This window comes from Phoxinus phoxinus (genome assembly GCF_949152265.1).
Source record: "Phoxinus phoxinus genome assembly, chromosome: 16".
Lineage (NCBI taxonomy): Eukaryota > Metazoa > Chordata > Actinopteri > Cypriniformes > Leuciscidae > Phoxinus > Phoxinus phoxinus.
In genome coordinates this window covers 15,602,470-15,622,589 of record NC_136891.1, presented here as the reverse complement: position 1 = coordinate 15,622,589, position 20,120 = coordinate 15,602,470, and positions in this window count along the sequence as shown.

Genomic DNA, 20,120 nt, shown 5'->3' with positions numbered 1-20,120 from the left:
ATAATTTTTCTTTATTCATTTTTATGGATGTAAAAAAAAAAGCAGGTTGTGATGTTTTTCATACATGCCATGCACATATTGTCATCTAAAAATCTGCTCAATAAAAATATATATACAAAACTAATTTCACTTGCAGAAACCGACTGCCTTAAATTGACCAACTGTCATTTAAATGTATTAACTAAAATGTGTAACGCATTATTAATGTGAGAAAAGAGTCAATAACTTTCAAAGAAACCACTAAAAAACTTAATACATAGAAACAATTTCCACTGGACCAACAATTATACAGTCACGGCCTGTTAAATAAAGCAACATGCAGCGTATCATCAATGTTTCTAGATCTTCTGCTGGACTGAAGCACAGGCTCTACTCTTCAGCACAATGGTGACCCAAAAAACTACATTTAACAGTAAACTATATAATATAATATAATAAACCTGTTTTATAACTTACAGTTTATTACTGTTTAAAGGACACCTATTATGGAATTTTGAAATTTACCTTTCATGTAGTGTGTAACATAGATCTAAGTGAACAAAAACATCCTGCAAAGTTTAAATTATGTAAGTGCACCATATATAAAGTTATTGTCTTTCAAAAGTGAGAGTCGACTCTGAGTCATTTTTATGAATCGTTAGAAGACCGAAGCTTTTTCTCTGACTAGATGACGTCAACTTGTCAAGTTATTTGAATACGATACGCCCACTTATCCACTCCAAGGCCAGGGAAAATATCATGGCGACGAGACGCTGTGTTCTGAAGTGCGACACAAAAGCCAACTTTTTTCATCTGCCCAAGGAGGAGCATTTGAAGACTAAGTGACTACAATTCACTATACCACAGAAGTATAGTCCGAGCCTTGTGCTTTGTTCACGTCATTTTGAAGACGATTGCCTTTTAAATGCAATCAAACTTGGATTCGCGAGCTGGCTAATATTGAAGGAAGGTTCAGTTCCAAGTGTATTTGCATCAGCTTCCTCCTCCGTATCACAACCTGTAAGTGTTATTAATAATTGTTGCTTTTATGTTTTATGTAGCATGCTTAATAATTATTTTGTTTGTTGTGTAAGCACCGTTTAGCTTCTAGGTCTTCAATGACAATTGTATTGAGATATGTGAAGTGTTTGTCGTTGTTTTCGGAGTTGTCTAAAGAATAGAGTACCTCGTAGTAACGTAACTGCATTTTTTGTTGTAAAAACGTTATGTTTATGCATCGGGCTAACGCAAACAAAGACTGATTGTGCTTTTACAATATGAACTCTGGGCTATGCTCGCTAACATAACATTAAATTCTTTATCTTATTTTTCGTTTTTTACTACAAACTATAAAGCAGTGGACTATAATCATTATTATAATACAATTTAATTGATAAAAGCATCATTGTACTCCGTGTTAAAAATAAGTATTATCTCTGTAAACACTGCTGGGTCATCTGACCAATCACCGCAGATTAGCGTCGCGCAAAGGAGGGGTTTGAAAAACGAGTCGTTGAACGAATCATTTGGGAGTCGGTGAGCAAATCAGGTAAAAATAAATGCATATTATACGACAACAAAAGTGTTTTTTGACATTGCATGCATGTAAAACTGTTGTTGGGGACTCCCACAACAACATTAGGAACATTTTAAATGTCATAATAGGTGCCCTTTAAATACTTTTTGTGGGTGTGTCTTTTTATCTTACACTGTTAACCCTTTCAACCCCACACGAAAATCCACACTACAAAGAGTAAAAAGTAACATTGACGCAGTGTTGCAGTGAGATAATTAAGTGAATATGTAAGTGATTGTTGATTATTAGTGATGAACACCTGCTGTTAACAAGCAGAATCACTGAAGGAAAGAGGAACACAAGAACAGAAAATAGAGAAACACAAGAACTACAACTGCCTTCCAGCCATAACACATTATTACACGTATTATTAACCAGTATGACTTTATTTCTGTCATACATCTACAGAAGTAGTTATTGAGATGTTTAATTGAAAATGTTTGATTTGAAGTTACCATTATAGAGATCAGTGTTTGCTTTAGTTGGGTTGCTGATGCCAACACGTTATATTTTCTGTTGCTGCTTGTCAGTGTTTTTGCGAGTCACACTTGTGCACAGCACACACACAATTTGTGAATGATTGCGATTATATTCACTATCATGACAAAATCATTATATAGCCTGTCCATTCACTAAGAAGTTAATTCTCACCAGTGTTGGGTAAGTTACTTAAAAAAAGTAATTAGTTATAGTTACTAGTTACTTCTCACAAAAAGTAACTGAGTTAGTAACTAATAATAGAATAGAATATTTTGGGGTTTGATTTTTATAACCTACAGAGAACGTCACCATCAGAGGTTATTTAAGCCAAATTCTAGTCGTGTTTGCCGCACGTCTTCACAACTGGTCAATCAAAGATGTTTTCTGGGAACGTTCCCTGCAGGTTATTTTATATTATAACCATGTAAACTAATTAAAACGTTGCAGATAAAAAACGATATTATGCTCGGACACACTCCGTCTCTCGCGCGAACTGTTGACTCGAGCGGGCTCTCGGACACATTCGGTCTCTCTCGCGCGCTGACGACGTTCGCTTCGCTTTTGTCCAGTCCGGCGCCTCGAAACACGCACACACACACACCAGAGAAAAAGTTTGCAGTTCCTATAGCGGAGAGAGAGAGCCCGATCGGACGAAAACCGATTCAGTGAACTCAATTATAGTAACGGCGCATTTTTTTTGTCAGTAACGGTAACTGCGTTGCAATGGAGGAAACAGTAGTTAGTTAGATTACTCGTTACTGAAAAATATAACGCCATTAGTAACGCCGTTTATTTATAGCGCCGTTATTCCCAACACTGATTCTCACTCATTCAGAGTTTAATTGTCAATCAAAAGTGTTACGTTACCACCACTATGAAACAACAACAACAATGACTAATTTATTTCTAACACAAGCATAACCAAAAATAACAGAGCTACACTGTAATACAGAAACACAGAAATATCACAAATTAGAACATGCATCTCAACAATGGTGGGAATGCATATTTTTAATTATTATTCATGCAGCAGTGCATGCTGGGAGTTGTATACTCTCCTGGAACCCAGCATGCATTGCGACATGAAACTTTTGGTCGTCACCATTGTTGATATTCATACGCTGATTGTTGATGTCTGTGTGTGTCAGAGCCAAGCAGGAGTTGAAATAATTTGTATTGTTGCAAACCCATTAATTCATAGCTCACATACAAAAAAGAGCAGAAAGTCACACATGGGATGATTATGACATCATAACAAAACCAAAAACATCTGATCAACTTCCTCTTCACTTTTTCTTGCCGTAACAAATGTTCTTTATGAACTCACTGTTACAGCAGCCGAAGAGAGATGAAAGGAAGAAGTTTATAAGTCAAGGTACAAGAGACCAACTAAAGCAAATACTGATCTCCATCATGGTGACAACAAACGTTATTATTAACTAAATCTCTGTTCATTCTCAACAATAACTTTTGTACATGTATGAAATAAATAATCTTAAACTGGTTTCACACTCAGTGTGGCTGGAAGTCAGTTGTAGTTCTTGTGTTTCTCTTTTTTCTGTTCTTGTTTCTCTGTCCTTCAGTGATTCTGCTTATCAGGTGTTCATCAGTGTCTCAATTCCCTCACTTCTTTTCATTCAAGTGGATATTAGTGAATAAGTGTAGGGAATAGTGAATGAGGGTATAGGGTGTGATTGGGAACACAGTCTCTGAGTGTCGACTTTGAGCACTGTTAATTCACAGTATATTCCTGTAGGTATATTCCTGCATATTACTGTTTTAATGGAAAATGGTATGATATTGTAATAATTTGGTCTTTTTCTACAGTAAGGGCTAACAGTGTACTAATCCAATCAGCCTGACTAATCAACGACTGGGCCAGGGGCTCCAAGAGCCATTAAAGACAAAAGGTGTGAGTCTGACTCATTTAACTTAGAATGGAAAAAACAGGTCTGGCAGGAATCTCTTGCTGGAAACTCAATAATCATCATTGCAGGAATCTCTTGCTGGAAACTCAAGCATAATTTATACCTCAAATGCTAAAATTCAATGTACAGAACTTTCTCAGTTTATAATACTATTGTATTGGAATCTAAATTAAAGGGTAACTAAACCTTAAAACAACTTTTTTTAGTTAATGATCTGTAAGAATGGGGCTTCATAAATGCTGTTCATTGATTCAAGTAAATTTTTTGACATTTTGGGTATAAAGTGTTTTCATTTTAAAAATATATGGTGTAAAAACGTCTGAGTGCTGCCCTCTTCAGGTTAAATGGAATCTCCTGAAGTAGGGGTACTCTGTGACGTAGGGAACTCTGTGACGATACTCTGCCACGCCCTTGGTGCGAGCTCACCATGCCCTTGGCAGCCCCTGGTATAAAACCATCTGGTTCCATCAAAACCACTGTAGTGTAGCGAGTCAGGAGTTGGAATTACAAGTTTTGAAAACGACCAAGGTAGCGCATATTAGCATATAATTTATATAGTTATTTATTTTGTGTAGCCTAGGTAGTTCATTTGCATAGTTGTTAGTATGGTTAGAAGCATAGTTAGTTAGTAGCATAGTGTTGCATCAGTTAGGATAGTGTCGATTTTTAGCATTAGCTTTATCTGTATTTAGTATAGTGGTTAGGATGGTACGTAGGTGTAGTGTTGCTGGTTGCAACAGCACTGCTGGACTGCATAACTTTCCACCAGACTTGGAAACTAGGCGCCAGTGTTTACATGCACTTGTGTGCCAAACGCTGCTCTTCCTGCATGGACTCCACAACCGCCGGCGCGTTTTGCTGGATATTTTTTTCACATAGCGGCAAAATATGATTAACGTAGGTCAATAGTAATAACACAATCCACTCAGGTACTGGACCCATTCTCTCTTGCGCGGCTGCTTCGCTAGCATCGTCAGATGCCGATCGCGATGCGGGAGTTAATGTGATGCGACACCGCAGTTTGAGCTAGCGGCTCGAATTGATATGGTGTTGGTTCTGTGTCCATAGACAATTCCTCCACTTCAGAGGAAGGTGGGGGAGAAAAGTCCTCGACTTCAAATGACCGCTCTGTTGCAAAGCTACTTGCGTCACTCCAGTCACTCTCCATCTTAGCGAGTCTGACAGCAGCTGTCAATCACTGCATTACTGCGGGTCTCTAAATATTCAGTGTTGGTTCTGGGAACGTGAAAAATGTCCAGTTTTCTTGACGTTAGAGGAACGCGTTTTAAAAAGTATAATGCTCCTCAAACGTTCTGTCAACTTAATTTTGATTTAAAATTCAACATTCTAGGAATGTTGATTTCTAACATTCCAAGGACATAAAAAATGTCCAGTTTTTTTCCAGAGAAATAAGAACACAAACTACAACTTTATTTAGACACAGCCTTAGATGAACTGAAGATAAAAGAAGACATTAAATCTATCAAGATCTGATTAAACAACTCCACAAACAGCATTACCAGCTTCACTTATTACTAACCAGACTGACTTTATTTATGTCACATCTACAGAAGCTCTTAGGGACCGTTCGGTATTTATGGAATGGGCCACCGGAGAAAAATAGGGGAGGGTCATGCCTATTTATTCTTTGTTGAGGGGAGGGTCATCCAACTTTTTTTTAGTCTAGGGGGAGGGTCACCCAACTTTTGTATTCATGAAAACAACAAACTTTCAAAGTGGCTTGTTTTGTGCATATTTTTCCATGTAGCTCTCTCAGTCTCGGTCCCCCCATAGCTAGCAGATGGGTCTGACCCAACAAAAATCAGACGCGAAAGATGGAAAGACCATAAAGTCCAGTTTGGCGCTGTTTGACAGTGCGCACGCGCTCAGAAAAAGTGCATCATGTCAGAACAGAACGCCAATGAAATGTTTACCACGAGCAAATAATAAACTTTTGTGATTGCGAATCACAAGCAGTGTCCTGTGAGTGTAACTCTACCGCTGCATATGATATGTATAGCCTACGTCGAGTTTGGGACTGAGGCGCCAGAACTGCAGTTGATATAATGTGCGCTGTAGCACGATAGGCTACCATATTTCTTCAAAAGCAGATCGTGGAGATATTACATCATCGACGATCAAAAATTGTGATATCACATAAGCACAAGTATAAAACGACTGTTAGGCTATCATGTCTGAAAACAAACACAAATGACGCGTGCTACATTGGGGCTGTTTACACCTGGCCACTTCATGCGTTTTCTCAGATCGGATAGCTATATGATTTATCAAAACGATTCCATTTACACCTGGTGTGGTCGCATAAATGCGTTTTTGCAAAACGGATTTTAAATCCTATCTTCAATTCTTCAAATAGTTTGCACGTTGGCTCATCTGCAGTGATGCGTGTTGCAGTAGCGTCGTCATGTCTGGCTATAACATGACATATAGCCTATAACACGCTTTCAGGTTTATTTTTATTTTATTGCATTTTTTGGGAGGAGTACAATTTACATATGTGGTTTCCACAACCAGATGCATTTACACATGTCCAGTTTTGTCGGGAATGTGGCCCAGACCTCCCCTGAAGTGGTTTGAGCGATCGGATTCAAATCAGTCTCGAATGCGTTTCGGAGGGCATTTATACCTGGTCTTTTCACGATCGGATAGCTATCCCATCACAGAACACGCATGAAGTGGCCAGGTGTAAACAGCCCCTTATTCATCGCAAGACAGAGGCGAACCAACACTGAGTGGGGGCCCCAGGCAAAATTAACCAATGAGGACCTTTTTTTTATTTTATATAGCCTAGGCTATGTTTTATATATAATATATAAGATTTTTTTGTTAATATATCTTCATATCAAGCTTTATATAAATATTTTTTCATATATTTGAGGCTAGTATGCTATATAGCCTACGATATGTTTCTGTTTTTTTTTTTTTGACGCGCTACAGTTCACGGAGACCATGAAAGCGCGCCCTGATTGTTTTATTTTATTTTACGAAAGCAAAACGTTTTCTTGTTATTGTGAGTTTACACAAATAAAAGTATTGCGACTGATGCATTATTATTTTCTGTATGGCCAGAAATATAGTATTTTAAGTTGTTTCCACTGTTGATAGGAAAATGCAAATCGCATCGGCGCCTCTATGTCATGCAGTGCGCGCTACACACTCCGCACACACACTTGGTTATGCTCCTAAGAACAGCGAACAATTATCTAGGTTAACGTTAGAGTGAGCGGCGATGTCAGTCGGATAGTCCTCATGTTTAACAAATCAAATCATGCAGTTTCTACCTATGCGCCAGTTTGAAAAAGGCGGGTGTGCAGGAGTCTTTTAATGAATGTTTGGTGTAGAGGCATAGAGATATCTGAACATCTTTGCCAAGCGCAAACCAGTACAGAAGTAATCAATAAATGATCGGGGAGGGTCATGGCTTTTTTCACAATCATTTTGGAGGGTCATAGAAAAATGTATTGCTGGCGAAGGGAGGGTCAAGTCTTTTTTGACTATAGATCTCAAAACTCCTCCGGTGGCCCCTTAAATAAATAACGAACAGTCCCTTATTGAGAATTAACGGAGGGTAGATATTGATGCCTTACGGAAAATGTTTCGGTCACCATCATGGAGATCAGTATTTGCTTTAGTTGGGGTCTTGACTCTTAATTATTTTTCAACTGGTAATCTATCTATGATTATCTATCTAACTGGTAAAGACATTTCTGCATTTATAAGGCATATGAACACGTCCGTTTTAATAACTGACATACAATTGCTTTACTGTAATTGATGAATTCAGGAATCAAAACACTTTTTACATCAACTATTGTGAAAAAGATATTTGTAAAAAAAAATATTTAAGATGTTGAATGTAGATTTCTGTGATGGAATATATAATACTGTGTCATTTATACACTCACAGACATCAACATTCGGCATATGAAACACAACAATGGTTGAACGCTTCATGCCTTGAAACAAAATACATTAATGACTCCCAGCATGCATTGCGCCATGAATTAATTATGCAGCTGATTTCTTTTTTTTTTTTATTGTCACCATTGTTGAGGCTTGTATGACGAATGCTGATGTCTAAGTGTGTCATTTTGAACTATTAAATCATATTGGACAATGTTGCTTCATTTTTTTCAGTGTTATAAATGTATGTTACCACAGACAAAAAGTAAGTTTTCTTCTTAAATTGCATGCAAATTCCTGAATTCAGTCAGTCAGTCAGTCTGTTTAGTAACAAGTGAAGCTGGTAATGCTATGTTTGTGGAGTTGTTTAATCAGATTTTGAGAGAGTTCATGTCTTTTATCTTCAGTTCATCTAAGGCTGTGTCTGAATAAAGTTGTAGTTTGTGTTCTTATTTATCTTTCTTTCAGTGCTTGTTCACAGCAGGTGTTTGAATGATTGAAAGAATGTTTCAGGAACATCACACTAACCTTTAAAGGCATACTATGCAGCTTTCCGTTTATATCAAACAGCGACCCCTAGTGTCGCTGTGGAATACTTGCACTGTAAGAAGCGTTGGGCATGGAGCAGGCACAGATAGACTCCGAAGATATTGACCAGGTGTTTCACGATTTCATACAAATATTAGGCTACTGCATACTGCATAGTCTACTGAACTACTGATGATGGTAATAGGATAATAATACGTTTATGTCAAGTGTTAGACTACTTTATAATAATAAAGTAGCCTACTGCGTTTGACGTTTTTACATGATTGCAGCTAAATCACAAGTAAATAGCCTATAGTAGGCCTACTGTATAATTTCAGTTGTGTTTTTTGATTGTAATGTAAACATTACAAAATGCCAGATGACATCAATAAAGTTACATGTGTGTCGTATTATTTCATAACATTGGCCGTTATGATGTCATTAGACATGATTATTGCAATTTATCATAATAATTTGCAAATTGTGCTTGTTTACACCATTTACAACCTCTAGGCTTATTTATTTCCTGATAATTGTGAGATATCGACAACTGTTCTCATGATAATCGCAGGAATCAACGTCAATGGATGAATGAACAGCATCGTAAAAAAATGACAAAGGCTACTACAAGCAAGCGCAACAACATACAACATAGAACGCAAACAAGTTTACAAATAAGAGATTTATTTACTAGTCCATCAACAAGATCGCCAGGTCAGCATTGCTGTTGCATCCAGTGCTGCTTTTTAGCTCGAGTGAAAGCCTGACCGAGTGACTCTTCTCCGGTTCCTCACGCCATAGATATTATATAGAGACTAGATGCCCTATTGGCTGCTGGGCACTGAGAAATACGGCCGCCATCTTAAACCGGTCGTACTCCTAGTTTCGTTACTTAGCAGCAATTAGATTCCAGTGCACTGTGGAGCATTTTCCTGTTCTAATCGGCGGACCATCGCAAATAGGGCCCGGGATTACTTTTCACAAGTACATTTGAACATTACCGTACTTTTGGTTTTATTTTGTGAATAGAATATTACCAGATAATTGAGAAGGAGCAAGGATCTTTGATATTACTGTACTGAAATCGTAGCCAGCTAACGTTAGCTAGGCTATGTTTACTGCATCACTCGGCATGGAGAGGAGGGGTAACGTTAAAGTAATAATTACAAGAGCTTCTCGGTTATCAGATACAAGCATTCAACGGCCCTGTAGTAAACATATATAAATATAGGTTATTTGTGTTTGCGCACGTGATATCAGGAAGCAATGTAACGTTAATAACGTTACCTGTGTAATACACACATGACGGCGATGCGCAAATCGAGTGTGTGTGAGTGTGAGAGAGAGAGTAAGTGTGTGTGTGTGTGTGTGTGAGAGAGAGTAAGTGTGTGTGTCACAAATCATTATTGTTTCTTCAACTTATTAAAATATCTTACTTTACTGCAACTAGGCCTATCTGTTTCTGCTTCTTTATCATATTTATAGTGTGTGATTTATAAAATACCTTATATCCTACATCACATATTTTGATTTTGGACGTCTGGTCACTTTATATCTTATATCAGAATATTATATTACTGTTAAGCCTACTATGAATATTAAAATATGCCGAACCATGTGTCCTGTATCATAGCTACATGAATGACATTTGCAGAAAAAAAACCCCGCGTGAAAATCAGTTCGGTATTCAGTGAGATATGATTAATTAAATGCGCTGACAGCTCATTGCACCTGCCATACAGATTACACTGAGTGGAGCGGGTGACCGGTTTAAGATGGCGGCCCCACGGCTCGACCACGCTAATAGGCAGTAGCGGTCGATAGGGCGTCTATCTATATGTGATGTCTATGCCTCACGCGGTCCATCGTCGAGTAGCCTATCACGTCTGAAATGCGCGGAACATTGATTTCTAACATTCCAAGAACATAAAAATTTCCAGTTTCCTGAATTTTACTAGAATGTTATTTAAAGGCATACTATGAAGCTGTTATATTAAGGTACAATTTCTACAAAGTAATTTCGGTGGTTAACAAACTCATAGTAGGGCGAATTATCCTGGTAGTAAAGCTTGGGGGGGCTTGCCATATGTTCATTCCACCCATGAACTAAGTCAGCTGATTTCACTAATTAGTTCTATCTCCTGGCTGAAAAACTGTGCTAATTAGCAAGTCCAGGTGATTGGAACAAAATACTGAGGAGGACTTTTACTTTCTGAACCTGGACTTTCCACCTCTGGTGACAGATCATTGGGGCGGGACAAATACCACACCAACCAACTGTCACAAGTTCACAACATTATTTAACTTATGTACAACAGCAACCAGCAGAGCTAACAGAACTAAATGGATGAAAAAAAAAAATATTGCTGGTCTCCGAACATTCGTGTCAATACCAGATGACATCCGTACTATATAAACATTGTATGAAACAAATTATCTGCGAAATCAAGTAAACTGTGCCGCGGATATTCTGTATATCATAGCAACCAAGCGTCTCAACTGAAAAAACGCTGCGCTGCCGTAACACTTAACTGTATTAAATGCTGCAACAAAGACATGATGCCCTTAAAAGCTACAGGCGAACAAATTATGAATGAACATTCACCTCAAATACCACCTTGTTTAGTGATAGTGTGTGAGCAAATAACAGCCGAACCCACCTGAGCAAGTTAGATATCAAAGACTAGAAAGACAGTCCAGTCCACTACTATTACTTATGAATGGGAGAAACTGTCCCGCGACTCCCGCCTTCTAGGTAAAAGAGCCAATCGCTGATTGGTAAAGTCATTGCGTCACTGCATCGATCTGTTAGAAGCTCCGGTTCCCATAGAAACATGAGACTCGCGCTTAGGACAGCACATGCGCATGGGCTCATCTGTGAGCCAAGTGGAATGGATTTGAGCAGTAGCGTGGAAATCAATGCTGTAGCTAAATCGCGGAATGGAGTTTAATGTATTACGGCATTCCTCAAGTGGAATGGATTTGACTGACGGCGCGCTGAAAAGGGAACAGACATACGCAGAATTAGAGACGGTAAAAGTGAGTGGGTCTAATATAATTGGTATTAAAAAGTGGGTGAGTCTTGACCCACCCGTATACAATAGTTCCGACGCCCATGCATCTGAGGCGTTTAAAGACTCCATTTGTCCATTGTTTATTTCTAAAGAAACACAAAAATGTATAAAAGGCTCCATTACCTTGTATCTTACGTTATGGCCCCGTAGAAGCAGTTTTTGTACAAATAGGCTAACGATTGCGTCATAACCACGCGACTCTGTCGCACAAGTCGAGAAATTACCGTATAGACAGGTGGAGAAGCTCGCAAGCAATCGGGGGGACGTGGAGGCATAAAGTCTGATAAAGTCAAGGGAGAAGCCCATAGAGAGTGATAAAGTTGCTCCTGCTGCTAGCTCATGGACAGCTAATGCTCACGCTCTCCGTCTCTGCGAGATTCGGAAGGGAATGATTCAGATTTCTCTCGGCACAGCTACTAGAAGACCTACAGCTGTCAGACAGGTTGCTCAAGTCACATCTACGTCATCAAGCTCAGTTTGAGCCTGCGTTCGCCAAGCCATCAGGAAGTGAGTGCTTCTAATTTACTTCACTTTTCTCCGTTGAAACCTATGGGGTCGCTGTGTCCAGTTTACTGTCTATGGGTTTAATTGAGGGTTCTCTTTCAAGCATACGTTTCGGTGTCTCACTATGGGATACGCCCCTTCCGCGTATTCCTCAGAAGCCCTATTACATTACGCCAGCCCCAATTGGCTGGCAGACGTGACGTAGTGTCTGGGAGGGGCTACCCCACTCCTCGGTATAAGAGGAGCAGCACAACGTCATATGACATTCAAAAACCTCTTCTCGCTTCACACCAGAAGCCTAGAAGCCTACAAACCTTAACGAACTTCTGGACGGATTACTGGCCACCACGCCGTTTTTCGCCTGGCTCCTTTAATCAGCATTCCAGCCGATTGTAAGGACTGTTCGACACCAAGATGGCTGCAGCAATGCAGACTACCCCGGCTGGGGAGGGAGATTCTGTGCGACTCTGTTCATGCGGGAACAAAATTTCATGCAAAGACACACACCAGGTCTGCTCTGCATGTCTCGGGCTGAAACATGCTCAATTGGCGATCGAAAATCCCGGCACATGTGAACACTGCGCACGCTTCACCACGAAGAGCCTTCGTCGCAGGCTAGCACGCCAAGCTAGCCTGTCGGGCCAGGATCCCCTTATGACACCTAGCCCCTCGCCAGCTGCCACTCCACAGGTATCCATTCCTGTAGAGTTGCCCACCATGGCAGCTCTATCCTGGAGCGAGCAGCTCGACGTGTGCATGCCTCTGCCCGGTGTGCTCAGCACAGACGAGGAAGAGGACGCACTCGATCTCGAGGAAGAGGGACAATCGGATTTTCTTCTCTCTGATGAGGAGGAAGACTTCGAGGACTCCCCTTTCCTCCCCGCCGCGCACCCGGCACAACTCCTCGCTGCGGCGGGATCCACGGAAGAGCCGGGCGGGGCACCATCCCCCCCGCTTCTCAGTGTTGACCTGCAAGATGTGTGCAAACGCGCTGCAGGGAAACTGAACATTCCGTGGCCGACCGTGGTAGCAGAGACTGCGAAGTCTCGCTATGAGGACAAGAGGCTGCCGAGTGCAAAACGGGCAGCACGACAGCTCCTTCCTGTTTTCCCAGAGCTCCTGGAGGAGGTCGCGGTTACATGGAAGGACAAGCCGTTTACCAGCAAAATGCCCGTGCAGGGTGGCTCCGTTCTCGACGTAGAGGGGATGGAAAAGGAAGGCCTTCTCCGAATGCCCCCCATGGAGCCATTAGTTGCCGCGCACTTGCAACCGAGACGCACGGCGGCCGCAAATCCGACGTTGCCATCAAAAGCTGACCGTTTCCAGTCGAGCATGACGGAACGCGCCTATAAAGCGGTTGCGCTCTCTGTCAGGGCTATGAACGCGATCTCTCTGCTGACCGCATACCAAGCGGAGCTGCAGGACGAAGTGTCCACCATGCCAGGTCAGGCACACTGGGAAGAGATCTGTGTCGTCACGGATCTCTCTCTGCGTCTTCAGAGATGCGCGGTTCAAGCCGCTGGGAAAGCCATGGACACAATGGTGATCCAAGAGAGAGGACGGTGGCTTAATCTGGCGAATCTCTCCGACAGGGAAAAAGAAGCCATCCTGGACGCACCGGTCGTCGCGGAGGGCATTTTTGGCTCAGCTCTGACGCTGATGCAAAGGAGATGCGAGGAGAAAAAGAGGGATGATGAGGCGCTGCAACTCTGTATGGCGAGAAAGACGCAGACTGCACCACCTCCGCCACCCCGACAGACCTTCGCACAAGCGGCGGCTCGCCCACCCCCCACCTTTCGCATTCCGAAACGGCAGAGACCTTACGTGAATGCAGCGGGTCAGAGTGGAGCGCAGGAACAGAGATCTGTCTGGCCTAAGAAGAACTATCCGCCTGCAGCAGCTCAGACGGCCCAGCCAGCTTCTCAACCTCTTCCTAATCCCCATCTTCAGGGAGCGAGGAGGAAGAAGAAGACCGTTTGACAGGGTAATCCCCGGGGAAGGGAGTCAACAGCCCCCCAGTTCGCTAGCTCCCGACCCTCGGTCGTTCAGCGTTCGACAAATCAAGAGTTCCACTGTTCACGAATGTTCTGTGGGGAAAGCAGCGCCCGGTTGGGCCAGGGGAAGCAGAGCGGTGAAACGGAAAAGATACGGTGCAGTGGTGCACACCCACCCACTAGTCACAAGCACTTTTCATGTTCAAGACTCAATAGTTTTCACTGTACCCCCAGAAAATGTTGCAAAACACAATGCCCCAAAAAATGTTGAAAAACATATGCACAGAACAAACTATAACATCACCTCGGGGAGATTTCGGTCCCTTAGAGGTGATGAGCCACTCGGACTCTGTCCAAACGCTAAGTACCCACGCATGCGCAGTAGAGACCACAAACTCGTTCATGACTCAGCCACACGATGGCGCCAGAGCGCTGCGAATAAACAATTGGCGAGAGTGCACACAGTCCCGATGGGTATTAAAGACAATACAATACGGGTACAGACTGCAGTTTGCCACTTCCCCTCCGCATTTCAAAGGGATAATTCATTCTCAGGTGCGGGGACGAAATTTACTCCCTACTGAAGAAAAGGGCGATAAGAGTGGTCCCACCCGAGCAAAGCCACAGTGGGTTTTACTCGAGATACTTTCTCGTCCCAAAGAAAGGGACTCGTGCTCTTCGTCCCATATTAGACCTACGTGCACTGAACAAATACTTAAGGAAGTACAAGTTCAGAATGCTCACTCATTCTACACTCCTAAAACTGGTGCGCCCAGGCGATTGGTTCACATCGATCGACCTGAAAGACGCATATTTCCACATAAAGATATACCCGCCCCACAGGAAATTCCTGAGATTTGCTTTCCTTGGAGTGACATACGAATACCTGGTTCTACCGTTCGGCATGTCTCTCAGTCCAAGAGTATTTATAAAATGTACAGAAGCGGCCTTGACCCCACTCAGGGAAAAAGGCATTCGTCTCGCTACTTACATAGACGACTGGTTGGTGACAGCTCAGTCAGAGCGAGAAGTGAGAGATCACACGATCATGCTTCTGGAACACATACAGAAACTGGGCTTAAAACTAAACACCGAAAAGAGTGTTTTGATTCCCGCACAGTCTATAACGTATCTGGGGTTGTCACTGGACTCGGTGACATTCAAAGCACGACTGTCAGAAGACAGGGTGGGGAAATTCACCAGATGCCTGGCCGAATTTCAGAACGGAAGAATTGTCTCTTTCCGCACATGCCTCAGGTTATTGGGACTGATGGCCTCAGCCCTAATAGTTATTCCCCTGGGCAGACTGTTTATGAGAGAATTTCAACGCTGGGTAGCGTCTCTGAGGCTGGACCCATTAAGGCACTCCCGGAGGAGAGTGAGAGTGACGTCAGAGACAGTCTTGGCACTACGAGAATGGAGGCACCAAACCTTTCTGGTTCAAGGGGTACCCATGGGCGTGGTTCAAGCCAGGAAAGTCATAAAGACGGACGCGTCGTTGTCCGGTTGGGGGGGCGTTCACGAGGGCAGGATAGTGAATGGAAGATGGGGTCAGCATCTGACCAATCTTCACATAAACTATCTGGAAATGCTGGCCGTGTTTCTAACGATAAAGCATTTTCTCCCTTTTCTGAAAGGGCATCATGTTCTCGTGAGGACGGACAACACTACAGTTGTGGCATATATAAATCGACAGGGATGTCTCAGATCACTTCCTTTGCACATGCTGGCGCGCAAACTGATTTTGTGGAGCAATGCCAATCTGTCATCCCTGAGAGCGACGCACGTACAGAGTATCATGAACCGGGGTGCGGATCTGCTGTCCAGGGGCAATCCACTTTACGGGGAGTGGAAATTGAACAGGGAAGTGGTCGAACAGATCTGGGAGATATACGGCAGAGCGACAGTGGATCTGTTCGCGTCCCACGACAATGCTCAGTGTCCTCTGTTTTTCTCAATGAAAGATCAGAGCGCGCCTCTTGGGATAGATGTGCTGGCACACGACTGGCCCCGCACTCTACTGTATGCGTTCCCTCCGATAGCGTTGATATCCCCGACACTCTACAGAGTGAGAGAGGAGGGACTGAAGCTGATATTAATAGCTTCGAGGTGGCCAGGGAAATACTGGCTGGCGGAGATCATACATATGCTGTACGAAGACCCGTGGTCTCTCCCGATACGCAGAGATCTACTGTCACAAGCAGGGGGGGAAATCTTTCACCCCCACCCAGAGCGCCTAGCACTATGGGCTTGGCCAGTGAGTGGTTCAATCTGAATACAGCTGGTCTGTCTGAAAGTGTTATCAGAACCATACAGAATGCTAGAGCGTCGTCAACTAGGTCTCTCTATGAATGCAAGTGGGGCGTGTTTGAGCGCTGGTGCGCGTTTTCAAAACAGCTTTCCCCTTCATGGGATTTAGCACTGGTACTCGATGCTCTCTCAATGTCCCCGTTTGAGCCACTGGACAAGATTGATCTAAAAATATTGTCGTTTAAAACGGCGCTGCTGTTAGCATTGGCCTCGGCGAAGCGCGTAAGTGAGATTCACACACTTTCTGTGCATTCAGCATGTACACAGTTCATGCCAGGGGATGCAGGGGTAGTTCTGAAGCCTAATCCTGCATTTATGCCCAAGATAGTTAATTCTATCACTCCTTTTGAGTTAAGAGCTTTCTATCTACCACCTTTTGCTTCATCAAAACAGCAAAAGCTAAATGAGCTGTGCCCAGTACGTGCTTTACGCATTTACATGGAGAGAACCAGAGGGTTCAGGGCAAGTGATCAGCTGTTCGTATCTTGGATGAAGCCACGTACGGGAAAGCCGATTACGAAGCAGCGGTTGTCGCACTGGATAGTGGAGGCGATTTCGTTAGCATATTCCAGTAAGGGCCATGCGCCCCCAGCTGGTTTACGTGCACACTCAACAAGGGGAATGTCAACTTCGTGGGCTCTCTTTAAAGGAGTCACGATACAGGATATTTGCGATGCGGCGAGTTGGTCTTCGCCGAAAACATTTGCTAGGTTTTATAAACTGGATGTTACAGCTCAAACTTTAGCACATGCAGTATTGAGCGTTGGAACTGAGTCATGACTCATGACTCGTCTAGCCCCGGAGGCGGTGCTGTGGTTGGCAGGAGACTTCGAGACAGGCTATCTGGCAATACGGGAGTTAGGATATCCCACAGTGAGACACCGAAACGTATGCTTGAAAGAGAACAATAGGTTACTTGCGTAACCCCGGTTCTCTGATAGCATTAAGTGAGGTGTCTCACCAGATCACCCTCCTTGCTGTGTGAAGCGAGGAAGAGGTGTGCTTGTTTTGAATGTCGTATGACGTTGTGCTGCTCCTCTTATACCGAGGAGTGGGGTAGCCCCTCCCAGACACTACGTCACGTCTGCCAGCCAATTGGGGCTGGCGTAATGTAATAGGGCTTCTGAGGAATACGCGGAAGGGGCGTATCCCATAGTGAGACACCTCACTTAATGCTATCAGAGAACCGGGGTTACACGTCATCAATCCGGAAGTCGGCCATTTAGGAGGGACTGAACGTAAACAATGCCACTGAACTGAACGGACTCGCAAATTTGGCTGATTATTGCTGCTGAAAAATGGTCGAGTTTTGGAGTTTTGGCCAGAAAAAACATTTAGAATTATATACTGTCAAAAGTTAAAGAGAAGAGTGCAAAACACTGATGAAAGAAGGTGTTTGTGGTTGAGAGAGTATCATTGTAAGTGAAGCGTTGACTATGGCTAAAATGTTGACGTAGTTAACTATGGCTACATTCACACTGTCAGTCCAAATCCGATTATCTTTGTATCCTATAGGAATCTGATCTAAAATTATAAAGCAACTGTTCAGATGCGATTTCTGTGTCCATGCAGCTCTTTGGCAATGACGTTGCGTTGATGGAGGGGTTTGCATTTGCAATAGAGATGATTTAAATTTTACAACATGGAAATGTGTAGCTGCTGCACTGGACTACTGTGTCTTGAGCCTGCGGCAGAACTGTTGGAGGCTGGTATGTACAGCTTTTTTCCACGCTCTTGTCTGCGCCGGTTTCAAAAATAATAATTTTCTGCTCGTCCGGCACTTTGCAACAACACAGCCTTGTTTCGGCAGTGACTTTCAGCATGTTCCCTATAACAACGTCTGACATTTACATTTTACGTGGCGTGAGAAAGTCACATACCACGTGAAATCTGATCAGAGCATTCAGACTGAAAATGATGTCCTGATATGTGATTTGAATAGGATTTCAAACCACATATGGATGTAGCTTGAAACGGATTTCATGTGCTTTTTTGGACTGACAAGCCTGTCGGGATAAGAAATAGAAGGAAGAATTGCAGTAAGGGCTAGAGAAGCTAGCTCGTTCGGATCTTTACCACATATTAACTTTAGTTTGTCAAAATGTTGCGCTCTTTCCTGCTTACTAAGTCCTTCTCTATATGATTTTGCAGCTTCCACGTGTTTTTTCTGTGGTTTATTAGCAGGGCTGCCAACTCTCACGCATTGAGCGTGAGACTCACGCAATTGGCACTTTTCACACGCTCTCACACCACACATCCATTTTCTCACGCAGAAAAAAATCGCGGAGCATAGAGGACAGACAACGACAGACAAGACAGAGCAGGTTACTTTGATATAAAATAAATTATCAGCTCTCAGATTCTGTCAATTTTATTACGCAATTCAAACAATAATACCATTTTGGCGCTTGTAAATGTGACGTGACAGATCTCTGTAGCGCCTCAGTTCAAGCGGCACGTGAACCGATCATCTCTAACTCTTCTTTACTATTAGTAAATAAACCTGAACTTACCGGAATGTATGCCTCTGATCAATCAGTGTTTTTCAACCGCGGTAAGAAGTCAATAAAACAGGTAAATGGTAAATGTAAATGGACTGCAAAACAGGTAGGTTAGAACAATGTCGCATAAGTTACATTTAGGCCTACATCAGGAAAGCAATTTAATGACCATTTATAGGCTGGAAAAATGAGCTATAGAGTTTTGTTAAATATGTCCACTATATTAGGCTACATATATTTTTACTTATATCATTAAAATATTATAAAGTTGTTAATAAAGAACGCATTATATTTTATTTAAGTTGTTATTTTTAACCTTTAATAAAAATAGGGTAGGGCTCTCTATGTTTTCAGCATTAGTGATTTATTTTTTAACATGTATCTACTGTAAATAATAATTATCAAAATGAATCGATATTGAATCAAGATGTCAAGCAATAATAAATACAGTAACCTGCCAGCAATTGTAACCATGCAGCTAAACATTGTAACATGTTGTCAGTAAACTTAATAAAAATAAGTTACCAAATGTTTTGACAATCACAACTTATTGTGATGCACGTTTTTTTTGTGTGTGTGTGGGAGAAATTTTCTCCCTTTTTTTTCTCCCACGTGCTAAAAGAGTTTCTGCTAGAATACATTCTGTTCCCGCTTCGGATGCCATGATGCCATCAAGCGGTCTCTCTGGTCGTAACCAGTCCTTCACTGACCAATCAGCGTTCATTAGCAGAATGCTAGCGTGTTATGGGCAACAACAACTCAACCTGTAAGTAATCGAAAGGACATAAGTACTCGTTCATTCAATTTTCGAATTATAACCCATGTTGAACTTGCCAAACCTACAATCAAATCTGAGATTTCTCAACTTCAATTGGGTGAAAGGGACAAATTTAGCCGTCTAGCCCCATAGACTCCCATTCATTTTGCACTCATGGGCGATCGCCCCCAGTGGAACTCTGGTGGAACTACAACCAAAATTCGGTACAATAGAGTATGGGGAGGCTGCAGACCTGGAGCCGGTAGATATAGGACCCAAACAGTTTTACGCCCCTGGCAGTTTTACGCCCCTGTTGTTCCTGATGCGTCCAGTAGGGGGAGACTGTACAGCGACACGAATTGAGGTATATTTTAATCTTTTTTTAAATTAATTAATTTATTTATTTTGTATTGCAAATGAAAGGATACAGACATTAACAGTGAGAAGAGGGGGGAAAAAAAAAAAAAAAAAAAAAAAAAAACAAGGGGGGTATACGGACATCAAAAGAGATTGAATTAGGCTACACAAATCAATACAATATTACATTTTGTCAATAAAAAAATTA